The 16,238-nt window shown below is 37.3% G+C and overlaps 1 protein-coding gene across 1 annotated transcript in view; it reads left to right on the forward strand.

Annotated features, from left to right (window-relative positions):
- LOC105391393 (bifunctional heparan sulfate N-deacetylase/N-sulfotransferase) overlaps positions 1–16,238 on the forward strand; it is a 95,477-nt gene that overhangs the window by 37,705 nt on the left and 41,534 nt on the right. The gene's annotated exons all lie outside the window — the stretch shown is intronic.

Genomic DNA, 16,238 nt, shown 5'->3' on the forward strand with positions numbered 1-16,238 from the left:
TTTAATAATAAGTTGAGACTTATATTAACTCTGTACCCTACGTCACTACCTGAGTACATATCATCCCTACATCCCCATCGGAGGGAAAAAACAAAACATAAAGATTACATATTGTTGTTTTGTTGTATAGCAATACAAATTATAAAAATGTAGATTAATGCGATTACATAATCGGTTACATAATGTTGAAGATTAAATGAATAACATATAAAAGGTATACATGTAGGTACAACATTACACGAGTACACATTATTAAAATAAACACATGTTATAGAATAACTACACTTAATTACTAGGAAGGTAAGTAATACAATTTCGTTCTGTTTTTGTGAATAATTTCTGGTTTACCATTTTTTAATATCTCAACATTCGGTGACATATCTCTAATAACTTTATAAGGACCTAAATAGATATTCTGTAATTTATTACCTGTCTCGTTTTTTACTAAAATTAAGTCGTTTGGTTTATATTCTATTGGATTTTTGTTACAATCATATTTCTCTTTTCTTGCTAATTTACTATTAATTAAATTTTTTCTAGCCTCGCTTTGTACCGTTTGTAACCTGAACTTTAACTCTAGAGGATATGAGTCAACATTGTACAGAGGTTCAACTGTGCCATTGGTTAAATTAGATGGCAAACTGCACTTTTTCCCAAACACCAACTCGAATGGAGTAAATTTTGTTTCAAAATGTACTGAAGTATTATATGAAAAGCACCAATAAGGAAGCCACGTGCTCCATGCTTCCGGTCTGTTGTCAGTTTGTATGCGTAGATAATTTCCTAAACCTTTGTGTGTATTTTCTAACGCACCAATGCTTTGATGATGGTAGGCAGTAGAGTTTAATTTTTTTATTTTTAAAAGTTTACATACCTCCGTAAATGTTGCTGACATAAATTCGGCCCCTCTGTCGGTTCCGATGGAAATTGGCACCCCGTACTTTAGTAGGAAATTAGTAACAAAACACCTTGCAATCTCCGTCGAACTCTTAGTAATCAAGGGAAAAGCTTCCACATATTTTGTTAATTCACATTGTATGGTTAGTATATATGAATATCCATGGCAATCTTTATCGATAGGACCAACTACATCTAAATAAACTTTTTCGAATGCTGTGTTTGCAGTTGTTGTAATCTCCATAGGCTCTTTTACATAGTGATTCGAATATTTTTGTTTTTGACATTTGTCACACCTTTTTATGAAATTTTTAATATCATTTTCCATTCCTGCCCAAAAGTAATATTTTCTTATATTATGTAACATTTTCCTTATGCCTGCGTGGCCACTCGTAGGCAGTAGGTGAAAGTCATTAAGAATTACCCTTTTATCATCTTTATCTTGAATTCTCATAATATCTTTTAATATACAAAGTCGTGGTCCGGACCATTTTTTTATACTTTTTATTTCGCGCATTAATTTTTCAACAAATATTTTATTTTCATTATTTCGTAAAAAATATATTTCTTTAATATTCAACTCATCACAAAAATTACTAAGCTCTCTCACAAAAGCGCTTGGCGTCGGTTGTGATCGAGAAGCTAGTTTTATATATATCATATTTTTACTTGAATCATAACATAAATAATTGCTCTCTTTATCTATATTTTTTCTTAATCTCAATTCTCGCAAGTAAGTATTATCTATAAATCGAAGCTCTACCGAATCCTGCGGTTTATTACACATTTCTACAACTTTCGGTTGATCAGACCGGCAGTCGGTAGGAATAGTAATATCCCGAGAATCCTGAGTCACTTTCCTGCATTGCGCACGCGTCATCACATTCATAACTTGCTCATTCAACTCTTTTAACTCTTGTGAACTCACACATATCCTGGATAATGCGTCTGCAGCCGCATTATCTGTTCCTTTCACATATACTACCTCGAAATCGTACTCCTCCAAAGTAAGGCGAAACTTGGTCAACCTACTTGAAGGGTCCTTCATACCAAATAAATATACTAATGGCTTATGATCCGTAAAAATTTTAAACTTTCGCCCGTACAAATATGGCCTAAAATGTTTCACAGCCCATACAATGGCCAATAATTCCTTTTCAATAATTGGGTAATTTTTTTCCGCTTTATTTAGTCCTCTACTAGCGAAAGCTACCGGCCTGTTATCTTTATTCGATAACATCGCTCCGAGAGCGTAATTTGATGCGTCAGTCTGTAGTAAGAACTCATTGTCTTGCGATAAGTCGGGATATTGAAGAATAGGGTGACCAATTATTTTTTCTTTTAACGTTTCGAAAGACTTTTGACAGTTATCATCCCACTCGAATACGGCATTTTTCTTACACATTTTATTTAAGTGATATGCTATTTCCGCGAAATTAGGAATAAATTTTCGATAATAGTTGACGAATGCCACAAATCTCTTTACTTCATCCGTGTTTTTAGGAATTGGGTAGTTTTTTACAACTGTAATTTTATCAGGATCTGGTAAAATTCCATCAGCTGATACAACATGGCCTAAATAAAGTATCTCCTTTTTTAGAAAAGTACATTTTGATGGGTTTAATTTAAGGTTCACTTTTCGCAGTCTTTCAAAAATTGCCTGTAAATTTTTATTATGGTGTTCTAAATTTTTCCCGAAACAAATTAAATCGTCCAAATATATTAGACATTTTTCGTAAGAAAGACCAGACATAGCTATAGACATCATTCTGGAAAATGAACTGGGACTTGTCTTTAGACCCATGGGCATCCTAGTCATTTGATACTGCCCAGAGTCGAATGCGGTGTACTTACGACTGTTTGGATCTAGCTCAACATTATAATAACTTTGATATAGGTCTAAATGAGAAAAGTATATACTTCCGGATAAAGAATCGAGTATTTCTACAATATTCGGAAGCGGAAATTTATCGTCTTTTATGCAGTTGTTCAATTTTCGGTAATCTATCACCAATCTCCATTTCTTTTCACCATTGACATCGGTTTTTTTAGGAACCAAAAGTACTGGACTTGACCACTCACTCTGACTGGGTTCAATAATCCCTTGTTTCAACATTTCATCAATTTGTTTTTGTTTTTCAGCTTTTTGTGAATATGGTAATCTATACGGCTTAGAATAAACGGTATCAGTGCCCGGTTTCAAGTGAATAGTATGTTTATAAATTGGAGTCGTAGTTAATTTATCGCCATTTAAAAAAAATACGTCCGAATATTTTGCACATAAATTTTCTATGGAGGCTTGTTCCTCTTTATTTAGGTAATTTAATTTTAATGATGAAAATAATTGTTTTACGCGATTTGCATCAATTTTATTTTCATTAAGAATACAAATGTCGTAATCACAAGCCTTTTGTATACGCGGTTTAATTTCATTTAAGGTCAAGTTATTTTCAGTCGTGTTTAAAATTTGGATCGGTATTTGACCGTCAATTGGGGCAACTAGAGAACTAGCAATAAACACCCCTTCCTGAATCTCACTTGCACAAACCAAGCATTCTTCTTTCATATCAATTTTAAGGAAATGTATAGATTCTGACCTCGCTGGAATATTAAAGTTATTTTGAATTGAAGAATCATTATTCATTATAAGTGGAATGTTGAATATACTTGAATTGTTTTGAAATGAGATGTATTTGTCTTTGAAATTTAAAACAGCCTTATACTTATTCAGAAAGTCTTGTCCTATTATGCCGTCAGCCTTACAAGGCAGTGTCTCAAATACATAAAACACATGCGTCAAAACTTGATCATCGATTAGCAGCGGTAAGTAAATATATCCCATAGCCTGGACTTTGCCACCTACACCATTTATGACGATGCTACCTTTATGGATTGGAAGATTATGTTCTCTGACATGTTTATATTTTATTGCCGATATGGAGGCGCCTGTATCTAACAGCCAAGTATAAACATAGTTTTGGTTAGTGGATAAATTTATATGACAGTTGTCGTTGCAAACATATATATGGTGATTAGTCACGAAAAAACTGGTTTTCCGGAATGCATTTGGAATTGTTGTCTGACTCTAAGACATGAATCTGCTCCGGGCGGCGTCCCCTGTTAAAGTAATTATTAGAATTACCTGTGTATCTGCCTCTCCGGGGTCGCATGTAACCTCGTCCCGATGGTTGTCCTCGCCATCCTCTGCCAGATGAGGTATTAGCATAGCCACGACCTCGATTGGAGTACGCACCTCTTTGTTGATAACTCGACGACGAGAATGGAGCACCCCTTTGGTTACGGAATGTCCTGGCTCTGAAATTACGGTTATTATTATTTCTCTGTATGGTAAAAAGTTCAGTTGCCTGTGTCGATGGAGCATCCTCATCAACTGCCGCTTGTATGGCATCTTTTAAAGATGTGTAGTTTCTAGCAGAAATAACAGTACCTAACCTGCGACTACGCAAACCTTCTGCAAATTGTTTTATCGCTTGACGTTCGTTCAGTGGCTTTAAAACATCAAAGCTGTTTGAGTTGTTTTCTGATTGAGAAATTGTTAAATCTACAAACATTTCGGATAGTTTTTTGCCAAACTCATCAATACTTAAATCATTTTGTTTCAAAGTCATCATTTGTTTTTGAATAGCACTTGCGGACTTCTTAGGAAGTAGCCTTTCCTTCATATCTTTCAGTAAATCGGATACAGTATCATAATTCTGTTCCAATTTCAGCTTCGCACTTTGGGAAAGTCGGCTTTTTAGTATAAAAGCAATTAAATTATTTGTCGATTCTTTTTTCAAAACAGAATTATAATATTCTACCCCGTCTATTAACTGTTTTGTGTTAGAAAGTTCGTCTGTCATAACAGGTAATAAATTCAGAGCTACCTTTAAATCAAAATCCATTTTTCCACTTGTTTCGTTTTCTTTTTTACACAATAATATAATTTCTTTATATATTTTTTCAAATTTATCAGTATCCCTATATATATTTCTTAATGTTTCCTCATCACTTACGACATTTAAGGCACAACTTATTTCATGTAACAAAGCTTCAAACTGCAATTTTAATACATTTGCCTCAGCTAATTTTTTTTCTAAAATTTCTCCTCTCCTTCTAGTTGATCCTATCTTTATTAAATATGTTTTAACTTTTAATAATTCTTCTATGAACTGTTTAATACCTTCCATAACATAATAGTACAAAATAATAAGAATACCTTACCCTTTACAGTTACAATGATACATAGTATTGAGTAATATGATACGCGACGATAATAATTGTCCCGATAGATTTTTATTTTAACGCACTTGGTACTCACTGCACTTTAGAGGCCATATTTTTAATCACTTTTTCTCACTATATCACTGTTTTACGAAGTGCTGCCGCTTGTAGTCGTCATCATCACCAGCGCCCATGCCAGTGCCCGAAGTGGTTCGCCGCAGTCTCATGCTCTGCGCCGCCGCACGCCGCTCTATCTTCTTGTTACAGCTTATATTGATATATCGGCCCAGAAAAAACAATATCACAACAGCCAGCATCAACAGCAGCAGGAACATATACCAGTTCATGTGATTCAAGTGACCGAGAATATTATTTGATTCTTGGTTCAAAGAATTTTTCAGCCCAACTTGTGTCATGAAGTTATTATTTTCTTGGCGCGGAGGGGGCACGGAATTACACATTTTAGTAATTTTTACACAACACCAACAGTTTTAGAGTTCCTTGCGCGCGCGACACGACGATATAATATATTATGCGATGCATTTTGTCACACTTATTTTGCACGCGATAACCGAAACGCTGCCAAACATGGCAGGGTCGCCATGTAAGGGATGGCTTAGGCGAGACAAGTGAAACACGCGACTGTCCAGTAAATACTCATTTATTTAATAATAAGTTGAGACTTATATTAACTCTGTACCCTACGTCACTACCTGAGTACATATCATCCCTACAGCACAAAGGTTCCACCCGAGAGAGCCAGGTGCAGGTACTTTCACCCCCAGAGAGAATAGAATAGAATACATTATCTATGATCCAAAAAATCTAAATTAATTCTGCCTTTAGGGAGCTACATTACTGCAGACATACACACAGATACTTTAAATCTACATATAACACCTGTCTTTCTGTCGGGGGTTAAAAGAAAAAACAATAACTAGAGCGGGACACCTCTTTGTGTCATGTAACTAAATCACTTTAACCTATTTATGTAGTTAAGCTACTAATGCGATTAATACTTTATCACTATTTGACCTTTCTTCAACACTAATTGGTACAAGATTAGCGCTCGTACCACATTTCTTAGAAACGGTAGGTACAAACGTAATCTTTGGGCCACAGACATGTTCATATTAACAATCCTTCAATCTTTCTTAATTTAAACCATCACTCTATCTTTGTCATTCGCTAATAGTTTATTCATTAGGATAATCATAGCATAGCATATTGTATTCAACTTCTTACCTGAAACAAATGGACCAAAATAAAAAAAAACTTTATTCAAATATTATTATGGTTAGTATTTTTTGCAGAAATGGTGAAATCATAAGCTTTGTTAATATAAAAGATAATATTTAAGGCTGTTACTATAAGTTACACACTGTATAACAAATAAATACAAAATGCATTTCAGCGACTGTACTAATAAACTTAGTTACAAACTGTAAGTTGCAAACAAATACAAAAGACATTTCAGCGTCAAACAACCTAGCTAAGATACACAGTAGGTATCTGTATCTGTAGTATCGGTGATTTGTCACACAGAAATAAGTGTGCCATCAATAAAACTGAACGATTCTGCCGTACAAGACAAAGAAGCCGGCATCAATATTTATTGGCATACTTAGTATTAATCTGATTCGATCGTGCGCTGTATCGCAAGGAGGCGAACGGATCGACTGTCTGTGTCTCGGGGAAACCCTATTTTTCTCCGGACAAACTTTCGGCCGAAATTCTGCTCACCAATACCATAATGGCCTTGTCTTGATCAAAGCCATTATTTTACTAAAGTTTTATAGTATACATGTATAACAAATTCACAAAAGAATGATATGTCATTTGGAAGAAACTTTGGGTTTAATGGCGAAACTTGTGTGAGAGACAAATACTGGACGCTAAGAACTTCTGATCGTATATAGTGTGGTGTTTTGGATGAGGCGTTTATTCAATAATTCCGCAAAAGCCTTGGAAATAGCTAACAGTTAATGTTTTAAAGTAATTCGATATCATCCTGCCGTAAGACATAACAAAACTGATACCCGTGCCCGTAGCCGCGTAGCCGTAGCGCCTCGTAGCTTCGTAGCACTGAATCTCGTAGTCTCGTAGTCGTTTTCAGTCAGTTGATATTCAGACGCCGGGCGGGACGGTCGTGTCGCGCCGCGCGCTGCCTCCGTCGCGTACGAAATTTGTGACAATAATAGTGTTGCCTCCTCTTAGATTTATACGTGTTTGTACTCAATTCTACATTATTATATCTTATCATAAGACTTTCTATACGTAATTACTGTTGAACTTTAGTGTTTGTTATATTTCATAAGTATTATTGTACGAAAATTACTTGTAAACGAAGGGACAGGCCGCTTTTCAAGTTGTTTTGGTAAGTTGATAAATTATGTCATGATACAGTTGATTTGTTTGTCTTTCAAGTTTACCGTTACGCGGAGGGGTAGATAATAACGAAGGTTGAATCTCATACATATGTATTAGGAGCATCGATATAATGATAGCTGTTATTCCTGAATGTTTTCATAGGTGGGTTTTACCCACAATGTCGATCGGTTTACTGTTCACCCTCGTCAAATCACGCATAGGTTTGGCTCTAAGTGATTCCATTTGGAACAGAAGCTTGCATCGTATTGGTAAGGTTAATTAGAACTTTTTATACGTACTCGTAATTTGTGTTGTCAACAACTGGTTATTTTAGTTGATAACGATAATGATTATTGTATGCTTGAACTGTATCGTTTAGGGGAAAGTTAATTATTACAATAAATACCCTAATTCTATAGATATTAAATGTTTTGGTTTTTAAATATTTTCGATAAGATAAAAACGTGCGTAGTGCGTAAGTCCCACGGGGTTTCCCTCGCTTGTTTTTGTCGGAACTCGTTAAGATTACCGTGCTTGTCGTATTTCAAAGTTTCCGCAACTTTTCTCACTTTTTCCCTCAGAGTTACGGTTCATAAACTTGGCCGACAAAACCGCAACTTCGCACAATTTACTACTATACCATCCATAATAACACAGCGAGATAATTTTATCTTTAAAATTTAATGTACTTTTATTAAATAGTTTTTCCGTACAGAACACGTACGTTCCGTACGGAACAGATACACGATAAACATATAACAGCCCTTGTTTTGGGTCTAGGTGAACAAAATAGTAAACAAAATAAATGCTATTCCTTTCTAATATTATTAAAATAGCATTCAATCATTGAATTTCAATGGATTACCCAAATGTTTATTGGGCTGAAATAATGTTTTATCTCATCGCCTCGTTGTGCTATCGTGACGGCGTGCCTCGGTTCAAAGGTATCGCACTATTAAGCCGGCTGCTTCCTTCTTTGATACTGCGAAAGGTTCCGTACCCGCCGGAGTCATCACTCTACTTTGATAATGCCAAAATTTTAGTTATTATATAATTTTGTATATATGTAAGTACATTTAAGATTTGTAGTTAGTTATTATTATGTAAAAAAATCATCGTACATAAGTCTCGTTGCAAGACAAAGCTCTTATTTAACTTTAATGTCATAATGTCAATTACATTAATTAGTTAATTGAATCATCGTATGTGCTATTTATATGATGATGAATTATAATTGTTTCTTTAACTACCTATTTACTTAACACACTAACGACGGTTTACACGAATACGTTGATTGGTTCAATCAAATTAAAAATACATATTTTAAAACCCAGCTAAAATAAATCCGACAACGGTGTTGGAGCCACATTCGGACATTATAGTCGGGTAAAAAAACAAAAAGTTTATAAAAGGCGTCGGGCGCTTTGCTTGCCATTTAAGATGAAAAATGAGCGTCGGTGCAGTCGCTAGGCACCCGCGACGCCGCTGAGATTGCGACATTAGGGCGCGTTCACAACTCACCATCGCGTATTTAAGACACCTGTGACACAGAACAGTAAAAAAGCAGCCAAGAGTGAGTCGGAATTAAGCGCGCGCTCGACATCTCCACGCCAAATATAGAGTCTAGAAAGACAAATAGATATGGACAATCAAAGGTTTCGTGGTAGGGAACCTAAAAATTAAACAATTGACAATGTTCATATAAATTAATTTGTCCTGCATCATGCAACATTATCATCCTCCCTTAGAATATGCAATTATCGATCACACAGTGAATAGTATAAAATACCGATCGTAATCTCTACGTCCTTCTGTCACGGCACCCAATTAATTCTAACCCCGACTGAATAGCATACGTTCTTATCTTCTAATGTTGCCGGCAATTTACAATAAAAGCCTTTTAACGTAACCCACAGTGTGACAATGGCGACATCTGACGTACGATCATCAAAAACACTCGGTCACAGTGACTTGTAATACCGAAGCCTTTGTAAACAGCCGGCGCCTGATACACTTTACACATGAGCGGAAACATTCGCTGTCAGTGAATAAACCAATGGACCCGTGCGAAGGGCGAAATTACTTGAAAAATTGCCCCGAAAGAGATCCCTGTGGTAGCGTTATTGAAAAAAGGCCGGCTTGATTGATACTCGAACTTTACACGCTGAAAATGCAGACGCGTACACTCGTTCCGTCTCCGGCGAAAAAAGATTGACACAATTTATTCTTGTCCGTAAACGCAGCGTAGCGAATTTTTAACTCGGATTTATCTACCGAGGGGTATATAATCGCCCTAATTTCACCTAATAAATTTAAGGTGTTTCGGGGATTAGAATTTACTCCCGCAAGTCTTTTAATGTTGCTGCTTATGCTGAGTAATGGCACTAGATTATTTTTCTCTCCTTGAGCGTATGAAAGTGGGGTAATGTTTCAAAAACCATAAACAGCATATCTAATACCCCATTAGGTCCTCTGATGTTGAAGCGGGTTTAGCGCCCACTTCAGTCGCAGAGATTATTTCAGACAAGATTTTAATTAGCCAGCCGGCGTGCTCCGGAGGGGCATTGTGCCTCAAATAAAACGTCGTACGCACTGCTGTGGACGTCAGGAGAGCTCACCGTGATAGATGATATTCGAGAACAATTAATCTTGGCCAAAATATGCGGACGATTTGCGAGTGAGTGGCCCGGCCTAATGGCGGGGCGGATCACCACTCGACCGTGGCCCACCGCCCGGGATGTCATTAAGGAAAAATGCATTAACACAGCTGAAATATAATTAACAAAACGCTACCGCTTTCGAGTGCCTACCCTGAATAATACAGGACCGGCCGAGCGTTTTATACGTTGAATTGGGACAAATTTCACGCGTGTTCTAAAGATTTTACCGTCGAAAACAACTATCAAAATGAACACTTCATGTAAGCATTCATTATTACCACAATCGTGACTTTTAAAAGCCATTAGCTAAAAGAACATTTGCATAAAGGCATTCCAACCTGAATTCCTGATTAAGTACGTACGAACGAAGCGCTAAAACAGTGAGCCTTATAAAAAGCGGCCACATTTCATCGCAAGACATTCAGCGCGGCAATAACATGCAATGTCGGCACACACTCATATTTCATCGGGGAGTTTCATAAAGGAAGCGCGCTGCGGCCCGGCCGGCGGACACTGAAGGCGTTGTTATGCGACGCTGCTGTCCTCGGATAATGTCTTGCATAAATTTACTCTAATCGTGTAAAGCCAGTGCCACTAGCATAATTTAAAGCAAGCACTGCAGTGCATTCCTCCTTAAAATATCATACTTGCCTGCTAAACAATACGGAAGGCTTTGCGTGTTTCAAGGACTTTCATCGCGTACCTGAACCGCCGCTTCTTCATTAATAGGTACGCGGAATCAAATTGCTAGTAATAACTGCCTAATGGCTCAAATACATGGTTCGGTTAATACGTGCATTGCTAAGTGCAGGCGCGGCCTCTGTTGCTGAATTTATCGGACTTTAATTCGAATGTGAAAGCCAATAAATACCCGGCAGCGGGTTTGATTTTCCTTCATTTGCTGAGTGCCGCTTTCGGGATACACATAATTGCTTTTCAATTTAAAACATGTATCATGGCAGTTATGAATATGAAACACTCTTTCCGCGTCCTACATTTACTTGTTAACTTGTAATGGAAGCGTAGGATGCGCGCTCACGTGGAAAACATGTGAAAGAAAAATGAGATAATAACGAGTACGTTTTATTTAACCGTAGCGCTCATCTTTAATAATCTTCAAGGACTTTCGTGTCTTAGGATTTCATTCAGTGTAAATAAGGGTAAATTCTGGCATCCTAAATGGGATAAGACACTCACGAGCAATGAAAAATTTCCAGTGACAATAGCACCAACATTACTCCAAAACGGAAAAGATTTTTGCAAAAACCATTTCATATTTGTGCAATAAAGTATAAAATAAATAAAATAAATAAATAAATTAGGTTAATGACGCCGTCTGCAATATTGAAGTACATTTAACAGCACATCAAAATATTACCAACTTAAAACGTAAATATATTAATAATATTCTAAATTAAATGTTAAAAAAATTGGAATCATTTGGTGTCGACATTTTGTAAGCGGATCTGTTTCATTGCTCGTGCACTAAATACCCCATGGGTAATGGGTATGGCGATTCAGTGGGTACGGCGTACATTTTTGTAGGCACCTCTGCAAATGGACGGCGCGCGGATGCAAATTAGAGGAATCACAATTAGCGCTCGATTGTTGTTGTACTGCAACTTTGCATTTAGTAAATGAAACAACTGGCTGAAAGATCCAACTAATGCATTATGTATTAGATTCGGGGACGAATCTCTCAGCTACTCTGACAGGCTGTTTTTGAATTGGTAGATACTGCATGCGTTCGGAGTTGTTTTAACTCTGACACTAGCGTGCCCCGAAGATTATTATCTTCCATATCATTGTCATCATAATGGACTTAAAACCTATTACTTATTAAGCCATATAACTATATCCAAGTTAATATGACCAATCTAAATGATAAGATGATATCAAACATAAATAATATGAAACATTTTAGCCAATTTCAGTGGTAAAATCACTCCGAACTCACAGTACAGATCCTTATTTATTTGGTTTTTATTCAACATGAATGTGGTCCTGTCTGAATGTAGCTATTTATTTGATATTTTTTCGAGGAAAATAAGATTTTTCCTTTGACATCTCATAGGTAAGCTTTTGATCCGGTACGTTTTAAGTAAGAGATACTCGTACCATTTTTAATTTAAACGTCAACAAAAGTAAGCCTGAAGCAAACGTAAATCAATTTATACGCATTACGACAGTAAATGAGGGTTCTTTCAGAGAGCGACGTTCGTGCTGCTTATGTTGTTTGATGCGTGTCTCACAAAGCGGTAACATTATTTGTTGCCTTAAGTAGCTACACAGGTGTAATATGCACAACTTAATTTATGAAATTCATTAAGAATACAATTTAGTAGTACCTACTCCAGACTAAGACTCTACTACCTACTCAAATTTAACGACTAATCACTAACTCCTCCATTGGTGTCCATAGTAAAACTCATCCACGCATTACTCCCTAACACATTACACATAAACAAATACCGCAGGCTGCTACCCAAGAACAATAAGAAGAGAAGACAAGAGAGAGAGAGAGAGAGAGAGTCGCTACGCTATTAGTGTAACAAACAAAACCTCTCACAGTGGGCACACGCTTGACAGATGATGCGCCGGCCAATTAATCTTGACCAAATATGCGGACGATTTGCGAGACCGCTGCTAGAGGGTTGCTCCAGCTTGACAGGAAACGAACGAACGAGATCTTACGTATAATTGGTATCCTAACTAATATTATAAATGCGAATGTAACTGTGTCTGTCTGCCTGTCTGTCTGTTACTCTTTCACACCAAAACTACTGAACGGATTTGAATGAAATTTGGTATACATACGGTTTAGAGCCTAGGAAAGAACATAGGCTACTTTTTATCCCGGAATTCCCACGGGAAAACTTTTTAAGGTGAAGCGGAGCGCGCGGGAACAGCTAGTGTGTAATAAAACAAAGTTAAATCATTATACCTACTGCAACATTCACAACGGAACTTCGGCGTAGAATGTAGCGCTGTGATTGACTGGATTGTAGAGCAATAGGACTTAAGTCCATGCTTAGGTAGAGTTTCTCAAAAGATAAACAGAACCAATAGGACCATACTCGTGGTTACCTCAGTAGCGCTCCGAAACTTTGCTTTTGGTGACCTAAAGTGACCCTCCTGTGATGTGATGGGACCCTTTCCCTGTAGCTAGTGACGTTTCCGCAACTACCTCTTATAAATGTTGGTGGATTTCTGTGATGGAGATGTTACATGTGATGTAGGTCGGTATTTTTATTTTCGTCGCTGGTAATTAATCGTAACCGGTACGTTTGTTGCGTTATTTGTAGAGTCTTTGTCGTTCGTTACTTTGTGGGTAGATTTTTCTGTTGAAATGTTGAACTGTAAAGAAAAGCAAAACAATTATTTAAACAACAAAAAATAAAAAATCGACACTTCAAGTTAATTATATGAGAACAAATCGAATTCATAATAGGGTGTTAATGTGTACCTTAATTTACAATAATGTATCTCTATGTGTCTGAGTTGATATATCATCTGTCCGATACCCATATTACAGGCTATGTCTAGGTTGGGTTCGGATCACCGTGTGTGAGATGATGACATAAATATTCTTATTATAATTATAACAGATATTATTTTTATAAAATTGGTGAACAACCCCAGCCAATACCTACTTTGCAGCCGGATGCAACCACCGAAAAACGCTCTACGATTTTCGGCGTATGCCCAGGCGAAGCCATAAAACTACGCGGCAAAATTCACCAGTGTGACCCAGTTTTACGACGTGTTTACCATTAAAACTACACAAACTGTAATAAGAACACCCCATAACGGGATCCCGTACACTTATTGCCGTTTTATACGAGGTCCTTCCTCGTTTGTGGGTAGTTGATACACATTCCCGCTGAATATTTCACATATCTGATACCTCTCTCTTATTATTGGAGGCCTCTGTTGGCATTATGGTGTCGGGCGGGAATAGATGGAATGCTTTCGGTGCGGTGTTATTTGATAAATTTACTTCGTGGATTTATTGTATCGCTATATATTTGTAAGTTTTCTTTATGTGTAGAGTATATCGTCGCTTTACATCCCATTTTTTTTAGATCCATCCGTTATACTATTTACTTCGCTTTGATGAAGTACATAAATCACTTGAAGATACGCAAACAAGAACATATTTTACCTATAGTCGGGAAACTAATAGAATAACAAACTAGAAGTCACCTTATGATGTAATTTGAGCCCATTATTCTACGGGTTTCGGAAGCGAGGTGTAGTGAACGAGCCAAGTTATATTGAAGTTTGTCCCTTCCCGCGCCGCGACTCCTGGTGCCCCGAATATTGCCGACTAATCCGAAACATTGTGCCCATTGTTCACTTAGTTATAAGATGGTGTTGCTTAATCGCTCGAATCTGTGGACCGTCTTTAAGCCCTGTGCACACTGAGGACATAATGCTGCGCAGTATGTCCCGTGTTATAATAAGAATTGTCCTGTGATAAAACTATTAGCCGGTCTCATTATCTATTTATGGTTTTTCCAATATACTAAAAACATATACAAATAAATGTGCCATTTTCTAACTATCCCGCACTGACCATTGTTTACATCTTGTATAATTTTTATACTTGTAAGGGTGGGTTGCACTATTTAACTTTAACTATTACAAACGTCAAATCCCTTGACGAGAGAGATCAATCTTCAAGAGATTTGACGTTTGTAATAGTTAAAGTTAAATGGTGCAACCCATCCTAAGACTTTAATATTATATTCTTCTACGGCTGCCTTTAGTGTATTCATGACTTTAGAATCGCAGAAAGGCATACATACCTACTTATATAGGTAATCTATGGTACTGTGAAATTGTTGGAGAGTTAATAAGTAAAGGTGTAAATTATCAAACTTCGCAAGTAATCGTTTAGATATAATCAACACCAGCTGTATTTATTGCAAGCGAATTCTCAGAGTATTATGTATTCTTATAATACCACCCAACCATTCGATTAGGCCTGTCTTGTAATACCAATAACATAACAACATTGAGTTACATAATTTTGATTTATCATCCTGATAAACGCATATAACTAAACAATTACGAACATGAGTTATTAAATTACCTAGTTGTTGATTGGACCACAGTGTAGGATATATCATAGCACTCAGTCACACTAACACAATGAATGCCTCGTATACATCCTCCGCTACTCCCCAATACCGGATTACAACGGACCCTCGTATGATACGGAACACTTAACCTATTTTATTGTGCCCAAATGGTAGCAATATATTGTCATTTTAAATTAGGCGCAGCTGGGCGTAGCTCTGGCATTTGTCTTTCTTTAGAGCTCCGCTTTCAATATGTTGTTTATTTCCGATTTTTCCTCCCAATATTAGGACAAAGGCTGTGGCGCATTCACACACTGGCCTCGCCGCCGCCGCCGTCGCCGCCCCGCGTATTGTCTCGCGGAGCCTCCGCCGCGCTAACGACACAACATTATCGGAACGTCTTGCGAGATGCCTTTGTAATGTTACACTTCGTTTATTAGCGGGGCCATCATAGTGGCTGTTAAGAGGGCTATTGTTCCTTTGGGGCCGGCGTGGACATTGTCTTCGTTTCTTCGACAGGCGCATTTCCTGAAAGCTCTCGCTCCGTTCAAACCGTTTACCTTATCACTGCTTGAAATGGCACCGCAGACGTCGGACGCCCGCCTTTTGTCCTGTACTTTTAATTAAAACATCTAATTTGACGTTCTTCTTTAATTTCTTCAGCCACAAACTTTGCTCGTAAAAATATTAATGCCAATTATTGTACAGTAGCATCACCCCGGTATGGTTTTATTTGTTGTCGTAAAAGAAAGCACGTTCAGTTAGTGTCCATTCGGAATTAACCTCTAGAATGAGTCTGGTGGTCCCGGCGCTCGGGTCGTCAGTTAGTTAATATTCAAGGGGCCACTCGATCAAGGATTCCGTGGGCGTTTCTCTTTCACTCCCGACGCATATTTTTTGCCGTCCATAAATAGAATGATGCTAATGAGAGGAACTACCCTGGGGTGAGCAAATCAATCCCGCACGGGAATGTGTGTTTAATTAATGTTTACATTGCTAA

The sequence above is a fragment of the Plutella xylostella genome, chromosome 22 (assembly GCF_932276165.1).
Source record: "Plutella xylostella chromosome 22, ilPluXylo3.1, whole genome shotgun sequence".
NCBI classification, from domain to species: domain Eukaryota; kingdom Metazoa; phylum Arthropoda; class Insecta; order Lepidoptera; family Plutellidae; genus Plutella; species Plutella xylostella.